This window comes from Dendropsophus ebraccatus, unplaced genomic scaffold, assembly GCF_027789765.1.
Source record: "Dendropsophus ebraccatus isolate aDenEbr1 unplaced genomic scaffold, aDenEbr1.pat pat_scaffold_571_ctg1, whole genome shotgun sequence".
NCBI classification, from domain to species: Eukaryota; Metazoa; Chordata; class Amphibia; order Anura; family Hylidae; genus Dendropsophus; species Dendropsophus ebraccatus.
This window is the reverse complement of record NW_027210170.1, coordinates 47,472-66,050: the sequence shown is the minus strand read 5'-3', so window position 1 is coordinate 66,050 and position 18,579 is coordinate 47,472. Positions and strand designations below refer to the sequence as shown.

The following is an 18,579-nucleotide window of genomic DNA, read 5'->3' as shown; positions in this document are numbered from 1 at the left end:
ATTGCTGATGGTGAACATCTATGGTTGGGGCATCCACTTCCCGTGCTGACGATAAAGAAAGAGCAAAGCAAGTTCCCGCCTTGGAAAAAGCAGAAGAAACCGACGAGGATGGGATTCGAACCCATGCATGCAGAGCACAATGGATTAGCAGTCCATCGCCTTAACCACTCGGCCACCTCGTCGACAGAAGACGTCCCTCTTCTGGTGACAGATGCCGAAAGCAATCTGAAGAAGTCTTTGGCTGAATTTTCATTGAAGGCGGTACATCAGCCGCTGCCCGTGGCCCGTTTTACCGGCTTTCCCAGGCTTGAGCATGTGGCGCTGTGGCTTAGTTGGTTAAAGCGCCTGTCTTGTAAACAGGAGATCCTGAGTTCGAATCTCAGCAGTGCCTTCCATTCTTTGCAATTTTTGCCATTTTATTCTTAAAAGGCGATGCTCGCCCATAGCGGACCCCAAACTTGTCTGCCCCTAGGGTACTCCCAGCAAGGGAAAAAAAGTCCGCATAATGGCTAAACACCCAAGAGCAGGCAATGGTTTTGGCTTCCTTACAGGATAGCAAGAAGCACCATTGCTTTAACCACGCGGCCACTTCGTCTACATCAAGTGATTTCACCTGCTGCTAGATTGTGAAAACCATTGGAACAAGGCTTTGGCTGCTTTAGCATTGAATGCAGTGTCTATCAGGCACTGGCTGAGTGAAGCTTAACTCCTCTGCTACACTATTTAAATCTTTTTCAAAGATGAACCAATGCATAGGGCATAACGATTGACCCACCCTAATTCTTACTCCTGTCGATGATGGTGCTTTCCTGGTATTCCTTCAATCTATTTATTCCGTCGTATGCATTCAGAAGAAAACAGGGCGCTCTCCATGCTTGTGCTAAGCCGTGGATCAGTTGCTTATGGAACCAACAATCTCTAGCCTACTACGTCATTCTCTTCTGTCTGCATTGGATCTGCTTGGTTTGTTTCCTCAAGCCTGTGAAGAAAAAGAGAAAGCTGCAATTGCTCCATTAAGTCATGAGATGTTGTATAAATGCAGATCATGGCTTCGCACTGGCCCGTTTTTTGGCATTGCGTGGCTTGAGGCGCTGTGGCTTAGTTGGTTAAAGCGCCTGTCTAGTAAACAGGAGATCCTGAGTTCGAATCTCAGCAGTGCCTTTCTTTTCTTTTTTTTCTCCTCAATTTTTGCAATTCTAGTCCAAGAAGGAGACCTTCGCGCGTAGCTGACATGGAACTTGTCTTCCACCCGGCCCTAGGGTACTCTGAGCAGGGGAAACTGTATGGATACTGGCTAAACGCCCAAAAGATGGAAATGTCATTGTCTTCTTAACAGGATAGCATGGAACACCACGCATGACAAATTAAAGAGGCAAAGCAAAGCCCTCACTTGGGGTTGTGTTTGTTCGACCTTACTAACTATGCACCTATGATGAAGGATTGATTTGTCACATGCTGCATCCTTCACGATTGCTGATGGTGAACATCTATGGTTGGGGCATCCACTTCCCGTGCTGACGATAAAGAAAGAGCAAAGCAAGTTCCCGCCTTGGAAAAAGCAGAAGAAACCGACGAGGATGGGATTCGAACCCATGCATGCAGAGCACAATGGATTAGCAGTCCATCGCCTTAACCACTCGGCCACCTCGTCGACAGAAGACGTCCCTCTTCTGGTGACAGATGCCGAAAGCAATCTGAAGAAGTCTTTGGCTGAATTTTCATTGAAGGCGGTACATCAGCCGCTGCCCGTGGCCCGTTTTACCGGCTTTCCCAGGCTTGAGCATGTGGCGCTGTGGCTTAGTTGGTTAAAGCGCCTGTCTTGTAAACAGGAGATCCTGAGTTCGAATCTCAGCAGTGCCTTCCATTCTTTGCAGTTTTTGCCATTTTATTCTTAAAAGGCGATGCTCGCCCATAGCGGACCCCAAACTTGTCTGCCCCTAGGGTACTCCCAGCAAGGGAAAAAAAGTCCGCATAATGGCTAAACACCCAAGAGCAGGCAATGGTTTTGGCTTCCTTACAGGATAGCAAGAAGCACCATTGCTTTAACCACGCGGCCACTTCGTCTACATCAAGTGATTTCACCTGCTGCTAGATTGTGAAAACCATTGGAACAAGGCTTTGGCTGCTTTAGCATTGAATGCAGTGTCTATCAGGCACTGGCTGAGTGAAGCTTAACTCCTCTGCTACACTATTTAAATCTTTTTCAAAGATGAACCAATGCATAGGGCATAACGATTGACCCACCCTAATTCTTACTCCTGTCGATGATGGTGCTTTCCTGGTATTCCTTCAATCTATTTATTCCGTCGTATGCATTCAGAAGAAAACAGGGCGCTCTCCATGCTTGTGCTAAGCCGTGGATCAGTTGCTTATGGAACCAACAATCTCTAGCCTACTACGTCATTCTCTTCTGTCTGCATTGGATCTGCTTGGTTTGTTTCCTCAAGCCTGTGAAGAAAAAGAGAAAGCTGCAATTGCTCCATTAAGTCATGAGATGTTGTATAAATGCAGATCATGGCTTCGCACTGGCCCGTTTTTTGGCATTGCGTGGCTTGAGGCGCTGTGGCTTAGTTGGTTAAAGCGCCTGTCTAGTAAACAGGAGATCCTGAGTTCGAATCTCAGCAGTGCCTTTCTTTTCTTTTTTTTCTCCTCAATTTTTGCAATTCTAGTCCAAGAAGGAGACCTTCGCGCGTAGCTGACATGGAACTTGTCTTCCACCCGGCCCTAGGGTACTCTGAGCAGGGGAAACTGTATGGATACTGGCTAAACGCCCAAAAGATGGAAATGTCATTGTCTTCTTAACAGGATAGCATGAAACACCACGCATGACAAATTAAAGAGGCAAAGCAAAGCCCTCACTTGGGGTTGTGTTTGTTCGACCTTACTAACTATGCACCTATGATGAAGGATTGATTTGTCACATGCTGCATCCTTCACGATTGCTGATGGTGAACATCTATGGTTGGGGCATCCACTTCCCGTGCTGACGATAAAGAAAGAGCAAAGCAAGTTCCCGCCTTGGAAAAAGCAGAAGAAACCGACGAGGATGGGATTCGAACCCATGCATGCAGAGTACAATGGATTAGCAGTCCATCGCCTTAACCACTCGGCCACCTCGTCGACAGAAGACGACCCTCTTCTGGTGACAGATGCCGAAAGCAATCTGAAGAAGTCTTTGGCTGAATTTTCATTGAAGGCGGTACATCAGCCGCTGCCCGTGGCCCGTTTTACCGGCTTTCCCAGGCTAGAGCATGTGGCGCTGTGGCTTAGTTGGTTAAAGCGCCTGTCTTGTAAACAGGAGATCCTGAGTTCGAATCTCAGCAGTGCCTTCCATTCTTTGCAATTTTTGCCATTTTATTCTTAAAAGGCGATGCTCGCCCATAGCGGACCCCAAACTTGTCTGCCCCTAGGGTACTCCCAGCAAGGGAAAAAAAGTCTGCATAATGGCTAAACACCCAAGAGCAGGCAATGGTTTTGGCTTCCTTACAGGATAGCAAGAAGCACCATTGCTTTAACCACGCGGCCACTTCGTCTACATCAAGTGATTTCACCTGCTGCTAGATTGTGAAAACCATTGGAACAAGGCTTTGGCTGCTTTAGCATTGAATGCAGTGTCTATCAGGCACTGGCTGAGTGAAGCTTAACTCCTCTACTACACTATTTAAATCTTTTTCAAAGATGAACCAATGCATAGGGCATAACGATTGACCCACCCTAATTCTTACTCCTGTCGATGATGGTGCTTTCCTGGTATTCCTTCAATCTATTTATTCCGTCGTATGCATTCAGAAGAAAACAGGGCGCTCTCCATGCTTGTGCTAAGCCGTGGATCAGTTGCTTATGGAACCAACAATCTCTAGCCTACTACGTCATTCTCTTCTGTCTGCATTGGATCTGCTTGGTTTGTTTCCTCAAGCCTGTGAAGAAAAAGAGAAAGCTGCAATTGCTCCATTAAGTCATGAGATGTTGTATAAATGCAGATCATGGCTTCGCACTGGCCCGTTTTTTGGCATTGCGTGGCTTGAGGCGCTGTGGCTTAGTTGGTTAAAGCGCCTGTCTAGTAAACAGGAGATCCTGAGTTCGAATCTCAGCAGTGCCTTTCTTTTCTTTTTTTTCTCCTCAATTTTTGCAATTCTAGTCCAAGAAGGAGACCTTCGCGCGTAGCTGACATGGAACTTGTCTTCCACCCGGCCCTAGGGTACTCTGAGCAGGGGAAACTGTATGGATACTGGCTAAACGCCCAAAAGATGGAAATGTCATTGTCTTCTTAACAGGATAGCATGGAACACCACGCATGACAAATTAAAGAGGCAAAGCAAAGCCCTCACTTGGGGTTGTGTTTGTTCGACCTTACTAACTATGCACCTATGATGAAGGATTGATTTGTCACATGCTGCATCCTTCACGATTGCTGATGGTGAACATCTATGGTTGGGGCATCCACTTCCCGTGCTGACGATAAAGAAAGAGCAAAGCAAGTTCCCGCCTTGGAAAAAGCAGAAGAAACCGACGAGGATGGGATTCGAACCCATGCATGCAGAGCACAATGGATTAGCAGTCCATCGCCTTAACCACTCGGCCACCTCGTCGACAGAAGACGTCCCTCTTCTGGTGACAGATGCCGAAAGCAATCTGAAGAAGTCTTTGGCTGAATTTTCATTGAAGGCGGTACATCAGCCGCTGCCCGTGGCCCGTTTTACCGGCTTTCCCAGGCTTGAGCATGTGGCGCTGTGGCTTAGTTGGTTAAAGCGCCTGTCTTGTAAACAGGAGATCCTGAGTTCGAATCTCAGCCAGTGCCTTCCATTCTTTGCAGTTTTTGCCATTTTATTCTTAAAAGGCGATGCTCGCCCATAGCGGACCCCAAACTTGTCTGCCCCTAGGGTACTCCCAGCAAGGGAAAAAAAGTCCGCATAATGGCTAAACACCCAAGAGCAGGCAATGGTTTTGGCTTCCTTACAGGATAGCAAGAAGCACCATTGCTTTAACCACGCGGCCACTTCGTCTACATCAAGTGATTTCACCTGCTGCTAGATTGTGAAAACCATTGGAACAAGGCTTTGGCTGCTTTAGCATTGAATGCAGTGTCTATCAGGCACTGGCTGAGTGAAGCTTAACTCCTCTGCTACACTATTTAAATCTTTTTCAAAGATGAACCAATGCATAGGGCATAACGATTGACCCACCCTAATTCTTACTCCTGTCGATGATGGTGCTTTCCTGGTATTCCTTCAATCTATTTATTCCGTCGTATGCATTCAGAAGAAAACAGGGCGCTCTCCATGCTTGTGCTAAGCCGTGGATCAGTTGCTTATGGAACCAACAATCTCTAGCCTACTACGTCATTCTCTTCTGTCTGCATTGGATCTGCTTGGTTTGTTTCCTCAAGCCTGTGAAGAAAAAGAGAAAGCTGCAATTGCTCCATTAAGTCATGAGATGTTGTATAAATGCAGATCATGGCTTCGCACTGGCCCGTTTTTTGGCATTGCGTGGCTTGAGGCGCTGTGGCTTAGTTGGTTAAAGCGCCTGTCTAGTAAACAGGAGATCCTGAGTTCGAATCTCAGCAGTGCCTTTCTTTTCTTTTTTTTCTCCTCAATTTTTGCAATTCTAGTCCAAGAAGGAGACCTTCGCGCGTAGCTGACATGGAACTTGTCTTCCACCCGGCCCTAGGGTACTCTGAGCAGGGGAAACTGTATGGATACTGGCTAAACGCCCAAAAGATGGAAATGTCATTGTCTTCTTAACAGGATAGCATGGAACACCACGCATGACAAATTAAAGAGGCAAAGCAAAGCCCTCACTTGGGGTTGTGTTTGTTCGACCTTACTAACTATGCACCTATGATGAAGGATTGATTTGTCACATGCTGCATCCTTCACGATTGCTGATGGTGAACATCTATGGTTGGGGCATCCACTTCCCGTGCTGACGATAAAGAAAGAGCAAAGCAAGTTCCCGCCTTGGAAAAAGCAGAAGAAACCGACGAGGATGGGATTCGAACCCATGCATGCAGAGCACAATGGATTAGCAGTCCATCGCCTTAACCACTCGGCCACCTCGTCGACAGAAGACGTCCCTCTTCTGGTGACAGATGCCGAAAGCAATCTGAAGAAGTCTTTGGCTGAATTTTCATTGAAGGCGGTACATCAGCCGCTGCCCGTGGCCCGTTTTACCGGCTTTCCCAGGCTTGAGCATGTGGCGCTGTGGCTTAGTTGGTTAAAGCGCCTGTCTTGTAAACAGGAGATCCTGAGTTCGAATCTCAGCAGTGCCTTCCATTCTTTGCAGTTTTTGCCATTTTATTCTTAAAAGGCGATGCTCGCCCATAGCGGACCCCAAACTTGTCTGCCCCTAGGGTACTCCCAGCAAGGGAAAAAAAGTCCGCATAATGGCTAAACACCCAAGAGCAGGCAATGGTTTTGGCTTCCTTACAGGATAGCAAGAAGCACCATTGCTTTAACCACGCGGCCACTTCGTCTACATCAAGTGATTTCACCTGCTGCTAGATTGTGAAAACCATTGGAACAAGGCTTTGGCTGCTTTAGCATTGAATGCAGTGTCTATCAGGCACTGGCTGAGTGAAGCTTAACTCCTCTGCTACACTATTTAAATCTTTTTCAAAGATGAACCAATGCATAGGGCATAACGATTGACCCACCCTAATTCTTACTCCTGTCGATGATGGTGCTTTCCTGGTATTCCTTCAATCTATTTATTCCGTCGTATGCATTCAGAAGAAAACAGGGCGCTCTCCATGCTTGTGCTAAGCCGTGGATCAGTTGCTTATGGAACCAACAATCTCTAGCCTACTACGTCATTCTCTTCTGTCTGCATTGGATCTGCTTGGTTTGTTTCCTCAAGCCTGTGAAGAAAAAGAGAAAGCTGCAATTGCTCCATTAAGTCATGAGATGTTGTATAAATGCAGATCATGGCTTCGCACTGGCCCGTTTTTTGGCATTGCGTGGCTTGAGGCGCTGTGGCTTAGTTGGTTAAAGCGCCTGTCTAGTAAACAGGAGATCCTGAGTTCGAATCTCAGCAGTGCCTTTCTTTTCTTTTTTTTCTCCTCAATTTTTGCAATTCTAGTCCAAGAAGGAGACCTTCGCGCGTAGCTGACATGGAACTTGTCTTCCACCCGGCCCTAGGGTACTCTGAGCAGGGGAAACTGTATGGATACTGGCTAAACGCCCAAAAGATGGAAATGTCATTGTCTTCTTAACAGGATAGCATGGAACACCACGCATGACAAATTAAAGAGGCAAAGCAAAGCCCTCACTTGGGGTTGTGTTTGTTCGACCTTACTAACTATGCACCTATGATGAAGGATTGATTTGTCACATGCTGCATCCTTCACGATTGCTGATGGTGAACATCTATGGTTGGGGCATCCACTTCCCGTGCTGACGATAAAGAAAGAGCAAAGCAAGTTCCCGCCTTGGAAAAAGCAGAAGAAACCGACGAGGATGGGATTCGAACCCATGCATGCAGAGCACAATGGATTAGCAGTCCATCGCCTTAACCACTCGGCCACCTCGTCGACAGAAGACGTCCCTCTTCTGGTGACAGATGCCGAAAGCAATCTGAAGAAGTCTTTGGCTGAATTTTCATTGAAGGCGGTACATCAGCCGCTGCCCGTGGCCCGTTTTACCGGCTTTCCCAGGCTTGAGCATGTGGCGCTGTGGCTTAGTTGGTTAAAGCGCCTGTCTTGTAAACAGGAGATCCTGAGTTCGAATCTCAGCAGTGCCTTCCATTCTTTGCAGTTTTTGCCATTTTATTCTTAAAAGGCGATGCTCGCCCATAGCGGACCCCAAACTTGTCTGCCCCTAGGGTACTCCCAGCAAGGGAAAAAAAGTCCGCATAATGGCTAAACACCCAAGAGCAGGCAATGGTTTTGGCTTCCTTACAGGATAGCAAGAAGCACCATTGCTTTAACCACGCGGCCACTTCGTCTACATCAAGTGATTTCACCTGCTGCTAGATTGTGAAAACCATTGGAACAAGGCTTTGGCTGCTTTAGCATTGAATGCAGTGTCTATCAGGCACTGGCTGAGTGAAGCTTAACTCCTCTGCTACACTATTTAAATCTTTTTCAAAGATGAACCAATGCATAGGGCATAACGATTGACCCACCCTAATTCTTACTCCTGTCGATGATGGTGCTTTCCTGGTATTCCTTCAATCTATTTATTCCGTCGTATGCATTCAGAAGAAAACAGGGCGCTCTCCATGCTTGTGCTAAGCCGTGGATCAGTTGCTTATGGAACCAACAATCTCTAGCCTACTACGTCATTCTCTTCTGTCTGCATTGGATCTGCTTGGTTTGTTTCCTCAAGCCTGTGAAGAAAAAGAGAAAGCTGCAATTGCTCCATTAAGTCATGAGATGTTGTATAAATGCAGATCATGGCTTCGCACTGGCCCGTTTTTTGGCATTGCGTGGCTTGAGGCGCTGTGGCTTAGTTGGTTAAAGCGCCTGTCTAGTAAACAGGAGATCCTGAGTTCGAATCTCAGCAGTGCCTTTCTTTTCTTTTTTTTCTCCTCAATTTTTGCAATTCTAGTCCAAGAAGGAGACCTTCGCGCGTAGCTGACATGGAACTTGTCTTCCACCCGGCCCTAGGGTACTCTGAGCAGGGGAAACTGTATGGATACTGGCTAAACGCCCAAAAGATGGAAATGTCATTGTCTTCTTAACAGGATAGCATGGAACACCACGCATGACAAATTAAAGAGGCAAAGCAAAGCCCTCACTTGGGGTTGTGTTTGTTCGACCTTACTAACTATGCACCTATGATGAAGGATTGATTTGTCACATGCTGCATCCTTCACGATTGCTGATGGTGAACATCTATGGTTGGGGCATCCACTTCCCGTGCTGACGATAAAGAAAGAGCAAAGCAAGTTCCCGCCTTGGAAAAAGCAGAAGAAACCGACGAGGATGGGATTCGAACCCATGCATGCAGAGCACAATGGATTAGCAGTCCATCGCCTTAACCACTCGGCCACCTCGTCGACAGAAGACGTCCCTCTTCTGGTGACAGATGCCGAAAGCAATCTGAAGAAGTCTTTGGCTGAATTTTCATTGAAGGCGGTACATCAGCCGCTGCCCGTGGCCCGTTTTACCGGCTTTCCCAGGCTTGAGCATGTGGCGCTGTGGCTTAGTTGGTTAAAGCGCCTGTCTTGTAAACAGGAGATCCTGAGTTCGAATCTCAGCAGTGCCTTCCATTCTTTGCAGTTTTTGCCATTTTATTCTTAAAAGGCGATGCTCGCCCATAGCGGACCCCAAACTTGTCTGCCCCTAGGGTACTCCCAGCAAGGGAAAAAAAGTCCGCATAATGGCTAAACACCCAAGAGCAGGCAATGGTTTTGGCTTCCTTACAGGATAGCAAGAAGCACCATTGCTTTAACCACGCGGCCACTTCGTCTACATCAAGTGATTTCACCTGCTGCTAGATTGTGAAAACCATTGGAACAAGGCTTTGGCTGCTTTAGCATTGAATGCAGTGTCTATCAGGCACTGGCTGAGTGAAGCTTAACTCCTCTGCTACACTATTTAAATCTTTTTCAAAGATGAACCAATGCATAGGGCATAACGATTGACCCACCCTAATTCTTACTCCTGTCGATGATGGTGCTTTCCTGGTATTCCTTCAATCTATTTATTCCGTCGTATGCATTCAGAAGAAAACAGGGCGCTCTCCATGCTTGTGCTAAGCCGTGGATCAGTTGCTTATGGAACCAACAATCTCTAGCCTACTACGTCATTCTCTTCTGTCTGCATTGGATCTGCTTGGTTTGTTTCCTCAAGCCTGTGAAGAAAAAGAGAAAGCTGCAATTGCTCCATTAAGTCATGAGATGTTGTATAAATGCAGATCATGGCTTCGCACTGGCCCGTTTTTTGGCATTGCGTGGCTTGAGGCGCTGTGGCTTAGTTGGTTAAAGCGCCTGTCTAGTAAACAGGAGATCCTGAGTTCGAATCTCAGCAGTGCCTTTCTTTTCTTTTTTTTCTCCTCAATTTTTGCAATTCTAGTCCAAGAAGGAGACCTTCGCGCGTAGCTGACATGGAACTTGTCTTCCACCCGGCCCTAGGGTACTCTGAGCAGGGGAAACTGTATGGATACTGGCTAAACGCCCAAAAGATGGAAATGTCATTGTCTTCTTAACAGGATAGCATGGAACACCACGCATGACAAATTAAAGAGGCAAAGCAAAGCCCTCACTTGGGGTTGTGTTTGTTCGACCTTACTAACTATGCACCTATGATGAAGGATTGATTTGTCACATGCTGCATCCTTCACGATTGCTGATGGTGAACATCTATGGTTGGGGCATCCACTTCCCGTGCTGACGATAAAGAAAGAGCAAAGCAAGTTCCCGCCTTGGAAAAAGCAGAAGAAACCGACGAGGATGGGATTCGAACCCATGCATGCAGAGCACAATGGATTAGCAGTCCATCGCCTTAACCACTCGGCCACCTCGTCGACAGAAGACGTCCCTCTTCTGGTGACAGATGCCGAAAGCAATCTGAAGAAGTCTTTGGCTGAATTTTCATTGAAGGCGGTACATCAGCCGCTGCCCGTGGCCCGTTTTACCGGCTTTCCCAGGCTTGAGCATGTGGCGCTGTGGCTTAGTTGGTTAAAGCGCCTGTCTTGTAAACAGGAGATCCTGAGTTCGAATCTCAGCAGTGCCTTCCATTCTTTGCAGTTTTTGCCATTTTATTCTTAAAAGGCGATGCTCGCCCATAGCGGACCCCAAACTTGTCTGCCCCTAGGGTACTCCCAGCAAGGGAAAAAAAGTCCGCATAATGGCTAAACACCCAAGAGCAGGCAATGGTTTTGGCTTCCTTACAGGATAGCAAGAAGCACCATTGCTTTAACCACGCGGCCACTTCGTCTACATCAAGTGATTTCACCTGCTGCTAGATTGTGAAAACCATTGGAACAAGGCTTTGGCTGCTTTAGCATTGAATGCAGTGTCTATCAGGCACTGGCTGAGTGAAGCTTAACTCCTCTGCTACACTATTTAAATCTTTTTCAAAGATGAACCAATGCATAGGGCATAACGATTGACCCACCCTAATTCTTACTCCTGTCGATGATGGTGCTTTCCTGGTATTCCTTCAATCTATTTATTCCGTCGTATGCATTCAGAAGAAAACAGGGCGCTCTCCATGCTTGTGCTAAGCCGTGGATCAGTTGCTTATGGAACCAACAATCTCTAGCCTACTACGTCATTCTCTTCTGTCTGCATTGGATCTGCTTGGTTTGTTTCCTCAAGCCTGTGAAGAAAAAGAGAAAGCTGCAATTGCTCCATTAAGTCATGAGATGTTGTATAAATGCAGATCATGGCTTCGCACTGGCCCGTTTTTTGGCATTGCGTGGCTTGGGGCGCTGTGGCTTAGTTGGTTAAAGCGCCTGTCTAGTAAACAGGAGATCCTGAGTTCGAATCTCAGCAGTGCCTTTCTTTTCTTTTTTTTCTCCTCAATTTTTGCAATTCTAGTCCAAGAAGGAGACCTTCGCGCGTAGCTGACATGGAACTTGTCTTCCACCCGGCCCTAGGGTACTCTGAGCAGGGGAAACTGTATGGATACTGGCTAAACGCCCAAAAGATGGAAATGTCATTGTCTTCTTAACAGGATAGCATGGAACACCACGCATGACAAATTAAAGAGGCAAAGCAAAGCCCTCACTTGGGGTTGTGTTTGTTCGACCTTACTAACTATGCACCTATGATGAAGGATTGATTTGTCACATGCTGCATCCTTCACGATTGCTGATGGTGAACATCTATGGTTGGGGCATCCACTTCCCGTGCTGACGATAAAGAAAGAGCAAAGCAAGTTCCCGCCTTGGAAAAAGCAGAAGAAACCGACGAGGATGGGATTCGAACCCATGCATGCAGAGCACAATGGATTAGCAGCCCATCGCCTTAACCCCTCGCCCACCTCGTCGACAGAAGACGTCCCTCTTCTGGTGACAGATGCCGAAAGCAATCTGAAGAAGTCTTTGGCTGAATTTTCATTGAAGGCGGTACATCAGCCGCTGCCCGTGGCCCGTTTTACCGGCTTTCCCAGGCTTGAGCATGTGGCGCTGTGGCTTAGTTGGTTAAAGCGCCTGTCTTGTAAACAGGAGATCCTGAGTTCGAATCTCAGCAGTGCCTTCCATTCTTTGCAGTTTTTGCCATTTTATTCTTAAAAGGCGATGCTCGCCCATAGCGGACCCCAAACTTGTCTGCCCCTAGGGTACTCCCAGCAAGGGAAAAAAAGTCCGCATAATGGCTAAACACCCAAGAGCAGGCAATGGTTTTGGCTTCCTTACAGGATAGCAAGAAGCACCATTGCTTTAACCACGCGGCCACTTCGTCTACATCAAGTGATTTCACCTGCTGCTAGATTGTGAAAACCATTGGAACAAGGCTTTGGCTGCTTTAGCATTGAATGCAGTGTCTATCAGGCACTGGCTGAGTGAAGCTTAACTCCTCTGCTACACTATTTAAATCTTTTTCAAAGATGAACCAATGCATAGGGCATAACGATTGACCCACCCTAATTCTTACTCCTGTCGATGATGGTGCTTTCCTGGTATTCCTTCAATCTATTTATTCCGTCGTATGCATTCAGAAGAAAACAGGGCGCTCTCCATGCTTGTGCTAAGCCGTGGATCAGTTGCTTATGGAACCAACAATCTCTAGCCTACTACGTCATTCTCTTCTGTCTGCATTGGATCTGCTTGGTTTGTTTCCTCAAGCCTGTGAAGAAAAAGAGAAAGCTGCAATTGCTCCATTAAGTCATGAGATGTTGTATAAATGCAGATCATGGCTTCGCACTGGCCCGTTTTTTGGCATTGCGTGGCTTGAGGCGCTGTGGCTTAGTTGGTTAAAGCGCCTGTCTAGTAAACAGGAGATCCTGAGTTCGAATCTCAGCAGTGCCTTTCTTTCTTTTTTTTCTCCTCAATTTTTGCAATTCTAGTCCAAGAAGGAGACCTTCGCGCGTAGCTGACATGGAACTTGTCTTCCACCCGGCCCTAGGGTACTCTGAGCAGGGGAAACTGTATGGATACTGGCTAAACGCCCAAAAGATGGAAATGTCATTGTCTTCTTAACAGGATAGCATGGAACACCACGCATGACAAATTAAAGAGGCAAAGCAAAGCCCTCACTTGGGGTTGTGTTTGTTCGACCTTACTAACTATGCACCTATGATGAAGGATTGATTTGTCACATGCTGCATCCTTCACGATTGCTGATGGTGAACATCTATGGTTGGGGCATCCACTTCCCGTGCTGACGATAAAGAAAGAGCAAAGCAAGTTCCCGCCTTGGAAAAAGCAGAAGAAACCGACGAGGATGGGATTCGAACCCATGCATGCAGAGCACAATGGATTAGCAGTCCATCGCCTTAACCACTCGGCCACCTCGTCGACAGAAGACGTCCCTCTTCTGGTGACAGATGCCGAAAGCAATCTGAAGAAGTCTTTGGCTGAATTTTCATTGAAGGCGGTACATCAGCCGCTGCCCGTGGCCCGTTTTACCGGCTTTCCCAGGCTTGAGCATGTGGCGCTGTGGCTTAGTTGGTTAAAGCGCCTGTCTTGTAAACAGGAGATCCTGAGTTCGAATCTCAGCAGTGCCTTCCATTCTTTGCAGTTTTTGCCATTTTATTCTTAAAAGGCGATGCTCGCCCATAGCGGACCCCAAACTTGTCTGCCCCTAGGGTACTCCCAGCAAGGGAAAAAAAGTCCGCATAATGGCTAAACACCCAAGAGCAGGCAATGGTTTTGGCTTCCTTACAGGATAGCAAGAAGCACCATTGCTTTAACCACGCGGCCACTTCGTCTACATCAAGTGATTTCACCTGCTGCTAGATTGTGAAAACCATTGGAACAAGGCTTTGGCTGCTTTAGCATTGAATGCAGTGTCTATCAGGCACTGGCTGAGTGAAGCTTAACTCCTCTGCTACACTATTTAAATCTTTTTCAAAGATGAACCAATGCATAGGGCATAACGATTGACCCACCCTAATTCTTACTCCTGTCGATGATGGTGCTTTCCTGGTATTCCTTCAATCTATTTATTCCGTCGTATGCATTCAGAAGAAAACAGGGCGCTCTCCATGCTTGTGCTAAGCCGTGGATCAGTTGCTTATGGAACCAACAATCTCTAGCCTACTACGTCATTCTCTTCTGTCTGCATTGGATCTGCTTGGTTTGTTTCCTCAAGCCTGTGAAGAAAAAGAGAAAGCTGCAATTGCTCCATTAAGTCATGAGATGTTGTATAAATGCAGATCATGGCTTCGCACTGGCCCGTTTTTTGGCATTGCGTGGCTTGAGGCGCTGTGGCTTAGTTGGTTAAAGCGCCTGTCTAGTAAACAGGAGATCCTGAGTTCGAATCTCAGCAGTGCCTTTCTTTTCTTTTTTTTCTCCTCAATTTTTGCAATTCTAGTCCAAGAAGGAGACCTTCGCGCGTAGCTGACATGGAACTTGTCTTCCACCCGGCCCTAGGGTACTCTGAGCAGGGGAAACTGTATGGATACTGGCTAAACGCCCAAAAGATGGAAATGTCATTGTCTTCTTAACAGGATAGCATGGAACACCACGCATGACAAATTAAAGAGGCAAAGCAAAGCCCTCACTTGGGGTTGTGTTTGTTCGACCTTACTAACTATGCACCTATGATGAAGGATTGATTTGTCACATGCTGCATCCTTCACGATTGCTGATGGTGAACATCTATGGTTGGGGCATCCACTTCCCGTGCTGACGATAAAGAAAGAGCAAAGCAAGTTCCCGCCTTGGAAAAAGCAGAAGAAACCGACGAGGATGGGATTCGAACCCATGCATGCAGAGCACAATGGATTAGCAGTCCATCGCCTTAACCACTCGGCCACCTCGTCGACAGAAGACGTCCCTCTTCTGGTGACAGATGCCGAAAGCAATCTGAAGAAGTCTTTGGCTGAATTTTCATTGAAGGCGGTACATCAGCCGCTGCCCGTGGCCCGTTTTACCGGCTTTCCCAGGCTTGAGCATGTGGCGCTGTGGCTTAGTTGGTTAAAGCGCCTGTCTTGTAAACAGGAGATCCTGAGTTCGAATCTCAGCAGTGCCTTCCATTCTTTGCAGTTTTTGCCATTTTATTCTTAAAAGGCGATGCTCGCCCATAGCGGACCCCAAACTTGTCTGCCCCTAGGGTACTCCCAGCAAGGGAAAAAAAGTCCGCATAATGGCTAAACACCCAAGAGCAGGCAATGGTTTTGGCTTCCTTACAGGATAGCAAGAAGCACCATTGCTTTAACCACGCGGCCACTTCGTCTACATCAAGTGATTTCACCTGCTGCTAGATTGTGAAAACCATTGGAACAAGGCTTTGGCTGCTTTAGCATTGAATGCAGTGTCTATCAGGCACTGGCTGAGTGAAGCTTAACTCCTCTGCTACACTATTTAAATCTTTTTCAAAGATGAACCAATGCATAGGGCATAACGATTGACCCACCCTAATTCTTACTCCTGTCGATGATGGTGCTTTCCTGGTATTCCTTCAATCTATTTATTCCGTCGTATGCATTCAGAAGAAAACAGGGCGCTCTCCATGCTTGTGCTAAGCCGTGGATCAGTTGCTTATGGAACCAACAATCTCTAGCCTACTACGTCATTCTCTTCTGTCTGCATTGGATCTGCTTGGTTTGTTTCCTCAAGCCTGTGAAGAAAAAGAGAAAGCTGCAATTGCTCCATTAAGTCATGAGATGTTGTATAAATGCAGATCATGGCTTCGCACTGGCCCGTTTTTTGGCATTGCGTGGCTTGAGGCGCTGTGGCTTAGTTGGTTAAAGCGCCTGTCTAGTAAACAGGAGATCCTGAGTTCGAATCTCAGCAGTGCCTTTCTTTTCTTTTTTTTCTCCTCAATTTTTGCAATTCTAGTCCAAGAAGGAGACCTTCGCGCGTAGCTGACATGGAACTTGTCTTCCACCCGGCCCTAGGGTACTCTGAGCAGGGGAAACTGTATGGATACTGGCTAAACGCCCAAAAGATGGAAATGTCATTGTCTTCTTAACAGGATAGCATGGAACACCACGCATGACAAATTAAAGAGGCAAAGCAAAGCCCTCACTTGGGGTTGTGTTTGTTCGACCTTACTAACTATGCACCTATGATGAAGGATTGATTTGTCACATGCTGCATCCTTCACGATTGCTGATGGTGAACATCTATGGTTGGGGCATCCACTTCCCGTGCTGACGATAAAGAAAGAGCAAAGCAAGTTCCCGCCTTGGAAAAAGCAGAAGAAACCGACGAGGATGGGATTCGAACCCATGCATGCAGAGCACAATGGATTAGCAGTCCATCGCCTTAACCACTCGGCCACCTCGTCGACAGAAGACGTCCCTCTTCTGGTGACAGATGCCGAAAGCAATCTGAAGAAGTCTTTGGCTGAATTTTCATTGAAGGCGGTACATCAGCCGCTGCCCGTGGCCCGTTTTACCGGCTTTCCCAGGCTTGAGCATGTGGCGCTGTGGCTTAGTTGGTTAAAGCGCCTGTCTTGTAAACAGGAGATCCTGAGTTCGAATCTCAGCAGTGCCTTCCATTCTTTGCAGTTTTTGCCATTTTATTCTTAAAAGGCGATGCTCGCCCATAGCGGACCCCAAACTTGTCTGCCCCTAGGGTACTCCCAGCAAGGGAAAAAAAGTCCGCATAATGGCTAAACACCCAAGAGCAGGCAATGGTTTTGGCTTCCTTACAGGATAGCAAGAAGCACCATTGCTTTAACCACGCGGCCACTTCGTCTACATCAAGTGATTTCACCTGCTGCTAGATTGTGAAAACCATTGGAACAAGGCTTTGGCTGCTTTAGCATTGAATGCAGTGTCTATCAGGCACTGGCTGAGTGAAGCTTAACTCCTCTGCTACACTATTTAAATCTTTTTCAAAGATGAACCAATGCATAGGGCATAACGATTGACCCACCCTAATTCTTACTCCTGTCGATGATGGTGCTTTCCTGGTATTCCTTCAATCTATTTATTCCGTCGTATGCATTCAGAAGAAAACAGGGCGCTCTCCATGCTTGTGCTAAGCCGTGGATCAGTTGCTTATGGAACCAACAATCTCTAGCCTACTACGTCATTCTCTTCTGTCTGCATTGGATCTGCTTGGTTTGTTTCCTCAAGCCTGTGAAGAAAAAGAGAAAGCTGCAATTGCTCCATTAAGTCATGAGATGTTGTATAAATGCAGATCATGGCTTCGCACTGGCCCGTTTTTTGGCATTGCGTGGCTTGAGGCGCTGTGGCTTAGTTGGTTAAAGCGCCTGTCTAGTAAACAGGAGATCCTGAGTTCGAATCTCAGCAGTGCCTTTCTTTTCTTTTTTTTCTCCTCAATTTTTGCAATTCTAGTCCAAGAAGGAGACCTTCGCGCGTAGCTGACATGGAACTTGTCTTCCACCCGGCCCTAGGGTACTCTGAGCAGGGGAAACTGTATGGATACTGGCTAAACGCCCAAAAGATGGAAATGTCATTGTCTTCTTAACAGGATAGCATGGAACACCACGCATGACAAATTAAAGAGGCAAAGCAAAGCCCTCACTTGGGGTTGTGTTTGTTCGACCTTACTAACTATGCACCTATGATGAAGGATTGATTTGTCACATGCTGCATCCTTCACGATTGCTGATGGTGAACATCTATGGTTGGGGCATCCACTTCCCGTGCTGACGATAAAGAAAGAGCAAAGCAAGTTCCCGCCTTGGAAAAAGCAGAAGAAACCGACGAGGATGGGATTCGAACCCATGCATGCAGAGCACAATGGATTAGCAGTCCATCGCCTTAACCACTCGGCCACCTCGTCGACAGAAGACGTCCCTCTTCTGGTGACAGATGCCGAAAGCAATCTGAAGAAGTCTTTGGCTGAATTTTCATTGAAGGCGGTACATCAGCCGCTGCCCGTGGCCCGTTTTACCGGCTTTCCCAGGCTTGAGCATGTGGCGCTGTGGCTTAGTTGGTTAAAGCGCCTGTCTTGTAAACAGGAGATCCTGAGTTCGAATCTCAGCAGTGCCTTCCATTCTTTGCAGTTTTTGCCATTTTATTCTTAAAAGGCGATGCTCGCCCATAGCGGACCCCAAACTTGTCTGCCCCTAGGGTACTCCCAGCAAGGGAAAAAAAGTCCGCATAATGGCTAAACACCCAAGAGCAGGCAATGGTTTTGGCTTCCTTACAGGATAGCAAGAAGCACCATTGCTTTAACCACGCGGCCACTTCGTCTACATCAAGTGATTTCACCTGCTGCTAGATTGTGAAAACCATTGGAACAAGGCTTTGGCTGCTTTAGCATTGAATGCAGTGTCTATCAGGCACTGGCTGAGTGAAGCTTAACTCCTCTGCTACACTATTTAAATCTTTTTCAAAGATGAACCAATGCATAGGGCATAACGATTGACCCACCCTAATTCTTACTCCTGTCGATGATGGTGCTTTCCTGGTATTCCTTCAATCTATTTATTCCGTCGTATGCATTCAGAAGAAAACAGGGCGCTCTCCATGCTTGTGCTAAGCCGTGGATCAGTTGCTTATGGAACCAACAATCTCTAGCCTACTACGTCATTCTCTTCTGTCTGCAT

The 18,579-nt window shown here is 46.9% G+C and overlaps 38 non-coding genes across 38 annotated transcripts; 25 read left to right on the top strand and 13 right to left on the bottom strand.

The window, feature by feature from the left end:
• Positions 1-100: 100 nt before the first annotated feature.
• TRNAS-GCU (transfer RNA serine (anticodon GCU)) lies at positions 101-182 on the bottom strand. The gene has a single exon. It is a non-coding gene; the product is annotated as a tRNA-Ser (tRNA).
• Positions 183-317: 135 nt separating this feature from the next.
• TRNAT-UGU (transfer RNA threonine (anticodon UGU)) lies at positions 318-391 on the top strand. Its single transcript has one exon. It is a non-coding gene; the product is annotated as a tRNA-Thr (tRNA).
• Positions 392-1,087: 696 nt separating this feature from the next.
• TRNAT-AGU (transfer RNA threonine (anticodon AGU)) lies at positions 1,088-1,161 on the top strand. The gene has a single exon. It is a non-coding gene; the product is annotated as a tRNA-Thr (tRNA).
• A 408-nt stretch (positions 1,162-1,569) lies between these two features.
• Positions 1,570-1,651, bottom strand: TRNAS-GCU (transfer RNA serine (anticodon GCU)). Its single transcript has one exon. It is a non-coding gene; the product is annotated as a tRNA-Ser (tRNA).
• Positions 1,652-1,786: 135 nt separating this feature from the next.
• TRNAT-UGU (transfer RNA threonine (anticodon UGU)) lies at positions 1,787-1,860 on the top strand. Its single transcript has one exon. It is a non-coding gene; the product is annotated as a tRNA-Thr (tRNA).
• Positions 1,861-2,556: 696 nt separating this feature from the next.
• Positions 2,557-2,630, top strand: TRNAT-AGU (transfer RNA threonine (anticodon AGU)). The gene has a single exon. It is a non-coding gene; the product is annotated as a tRNA-Thr (tRNA).
• A 408-nt stretch (positions 2,631-3,038) lies between these two features.
• TRNAS-GCU (transfer RNA serine (anticodon GCU)) lies at positions 3,039-3,120 on the bottom strand. Its single transcript has one exon. It is a non-coding gene; the product is annotated as a tRNA-Ser (tRNA).
• Positions 3,121-3,255: 135 nt separating this feature from the next.
• Positions 3,256-3,329, top strand: TRNAT-UGU (transfer RNA threonine (anticodon UGU)). Its single transcript has one exon. It is a non-coding gene; the product is annotated as a tRNA-Thr (tRNA).
• Positions 3,330-4,025: 696 nt separating this feature from the next.
• On the top strand, positions 4,026-4,099 carry TRNAT-AGU (transfer RNA threonine (anticodon AGU)). Its single transcript has one exon. It is a non-coding gene; the product is annotated as a tRNA-Thr (tRNA).
• Positions 4,100-4,507: 408 nt separating this feature from the next.
• Positions 4,508-4,589, bottom strand: TRNAS-GCU (transfer RNA serine (anticodon GCU)). Its single transcript has one exon. It is a non-coding gene; the product is annotated as a tRNA-Ser (tRNA).
• A 135-nt stretch (positions 4,590-4,724) lies between these two features.
• TRNAT-UGU (transfer RNA threonine (anticodon UGU)) lies at positions 4,725-4,799 on the top strand. The gene has a single exon. It is a non-coding gene; the product is annotated as a tRNA-Thr (tRNA).
• Positions 4,800-5,495: 696 nt separating this feature from the next.
• Positions 5,496-5,569, top strand: TRNAT-AGU (transfer RNA threonine (anticodon AGU)). Its single transcript has one exon. It is a non-coding gene; the product is annotated as a tRNA-Thr (tRNA).
• Positions 5,570-5,977: 408 nt separating this feature from the next.
• TRNAS-GCU (transfer RNA serine (anticodon GCU)) lies at positions 5,978-6,059 on the bottom strand. The gene has a single exon. It is a non-coding gene; the product is annotated as a tRNA-Ser (tRNA).
• A 135-nt stretch (positions 6,060-6,194) lies between these two features.
• TRNAT-UGU (transfer RNA threonine (anticodon UGU)) lies at positions 6,195-6,268 on the top strand. The gene has a single exon. It is a non-coding gene; the product is annotated as a tRNA-Thr (tRNA).
• Positions 6,269-6,964: 696 nt separating this feature from the next.
• TRNAT-AGU (transfer RNA threonine (anticodon AGU)) lies at positions 6,965-7,038 on the top strand. The gene has a single exon. It is a non-coding gene; the product is annotated as a tRNA-Thr (tRNA).
• A 408-nt stretch (positions 7,039-7,446) lies between these two features.
• Positions 7,447-7,528, bottom strand: TRNAS-GCU (transfer RNA serine (anticodon GCU)). Its single transcript has one exon. It is a non-coding gene; the product is annotated as a tRNA-Ser (tRNA).
• Positions 7,529-7,663: 135 nt separating this feature from the next.
• Positions 7,664-7,737, top strand: TRNAT-UGU (transfer RNA threonine (anticodon UGU)). Its single transcript has one exon. It is a non-coding gene; the product is annotated as a tRNA-Thr (tRNA).
• Positions 7,738-8,433: 696 nt separating this feature from the next.
• Positions 8,434-8,507, top strand: TRNAT-AGU (transfer RNA threonine (anticodon AGU)). The gene has a single exon. It is a non-coding gene; the product is annotated as a tRNA-Thr (tRNA).
• Positions 8,508-8,915: 408 nt separating this feature from the next.
• TRNAS-GCU (transfer RNA serine (anticodon GCU)) lies at positions 8,916-8,997 on the bottom strand. The gene has a single exon. It is a non-coding gene; the product is annotated as a tRNA-Ser (tRNA).
• Positions 8,998-9,132: 135 nt separating this feature from the next.
• TRNAT-UGU (transfer RNA threonine (anticodon UGU)) lies at positions 9,133-9,206 on the top strand. The gene has a single exon. It is a non-coding gene; the product is annotated as a tRNA-Thr (tRNA).
• A 696-nt stretch (positions 9,207-9,902) lies between these two features.
• Positions 9,903-9,976, top strand: TRNAT-AGU (transfer RNA threonine (anticodon AGU)). The gene has a single exon. It is a non-coding gene; the product is annotated as a tRNA-Thr (tRNA).
• A 408-nt stretch (positions 9,977-10,384) lies between these two features.
• TRNAS-GCU (transfer RNA serine (anticodon GCU)) lies at positions 10,385-10,466 on the bottom strand. The gene has a single exon. It is a non-coding gene; the product is annotated as a tRNA-Ser (tRNA).
• Positions 10,467-10,601: 135 nt separating this feature from the next.
• TRNAT-UGU (transfer RNA threonine (anticodon UGU)) lies at positions 10,602-10,675 on the top strand. Its single transcript has one exon. It is a non-coding gene; the product is annotated as a tRNA-Thr (tRNA).
• Positions 10,676-11,371: 696 nt separating this feature from the next.
• TRNAT-AGU (transfer RNA threonine (anticodon AGU)) lies at positions 11,372-11,445 on the top strand. Its single transcript has one exon. It is a non-coding gene; the product is annotated as a tRNA-Thr (tRNA).
• A 408-nt stretch (positions 11,446-11,853) lies between these two features.
• On the bottom strand, positions 11,854-11,935 carry TRNAS-GCU (transfer RNA serine (anticodon GCU)). The gene has a single exon. It is a non-coding gene; the product is annotated as a tRNA-Ser (tRNA).
• A 135-nt stretch (positions 11,936-12,070) lies between these two features.
• On the top strand, positions 12,071-12,144 carry TRNAT-UGU (transfer RNA threonine (anticodon UGU)). The gene has a single exon. It is a non-coding gene; the product is annotated as a tRNA-Thr (tRNA).
• Positions 12,145-12,840: 696 nt separating this feature from the next.
• Positions 12,841-12,914, top strand: TRNAT-AGU (transfer RNA threonine (anticodon AGU)). The gene has a single exon. It is a non-coding gene; the product is annotated as a tRNA-Thr (tRNA).
• A 407-nt stretch (positions 12,915-13,321) lies between these two features.
• Positions 13,322-13,403, bottom strand: TRNAS-GCU (transfer RNA serine (anticodon GCU)). Its single transcript has one exon. It is a non-coding gene; the product is annotated as a tRNA-Ser (tRNA).
• A 135-nt stretch (positions 13,404-13,538) lies between these two features.
• TRNAT-UGU (transfer RNA threonine (anticodon UGU)) lies at positions 13,539-13,612 on the top strand. Its single transcript has one exon. It is a non-coding gene; the product is annotated as a tRNA-Thr (tRNA).
• Positions 13,613-14,308: 696 nt separating this feature from the next.
• TRNAT-AGU (transfer RNA threonine (anticodon AGU)) lies at positions 14,309-14,382 on the top strand. Its single transcript has one exon. It is a non-coding gene; the product is annotated as a tRNA-Thr (tRNA).
• A 408-nt stretch (positions 14,383-14,790) lies between these two features.
• On the bottom strand, positions 14,791-14,872 carry TRNAS-GCU (transfer RNA serine (anticodon GCU)). The gene has a single exon. It is a non-coding gene; the product is annotated as a tRNA-Ser (tRNA).
• Positions 14,873-15,007: 135 nt separating this feature from the next.
• On the top strand, positions 15,008-15,081 carry TRNAT-UGU (transfer RNA threonine (anticodon UGU)). Its single transcript has one exon. It is a non-coding gene; the product is annotated as a tRNA-Thr (tRNA).
• Positions 15,082-15,777: 696 nt separating this feature from the next.
• TRNAT-AGU (transfer RNA threonine (anticodon AGU)) lies at positions 15,778-15,851 on the top strand. The gene has a single exon. It is a non-coding gene; the product is annotated as a tRNA-Thr (tRNA).
• A 408-nt stretch (positions 15,852-16,259) lies between these two features.
• Positions 16,260-16,341, bottom strand: TRNAS-GCU (transfer RNA serine (anticodon GCU)). The gene has a single exon. It is a non-coding gene; the product is annotated as a tRNA-Ser (tRNA).
• A 135-nt stretch (positions 16,342-16,476) lies between these two features.
• On the top strand, positions 16,477-16,550 carry TRNAT-UGU (transfer RNA threonine (anticodon UGU)). The gene has a single exon. It is a non-coding gene; the product is annotated as a tRNA-Thr (tRNA).
• Positions 16,551-17,246: 696 nt separating this feature from the next.
• TRNAT-AGU (transfer RNA threonine (anticodon AGU)) lies at positions 17,247-17,320 on the top strand. The gene has a single exon. It is a non-coding gene; the product is annotated as a tRNA-Thr (tRNA).
• A 408-nt stretch (positions 17,321-17,728) lies between these two features.
• On the bottom strand, positions 17,729-17,810 carry TRNAS-GCU (transfer RNA serine (anticodon GCU)). Its single transcript has one exon. It is a non-coding gene; the product is annotated as a tRNA-Ser (tRNA).
• Positions 17,811-17,945: 135 nt separating this feature from the next.
• Positions 17,946-18,019, top strand: TRNAT-UGU (transfer RNA threonine (anticodon UGU)). Its single transcript has one exon. It is a non-coding gene; the product is annotated as a tRNA-Thr (tRNA).
• The last annotated feature ends 560 nt before the right edge of the window (positions 18,020-18,579 follow it).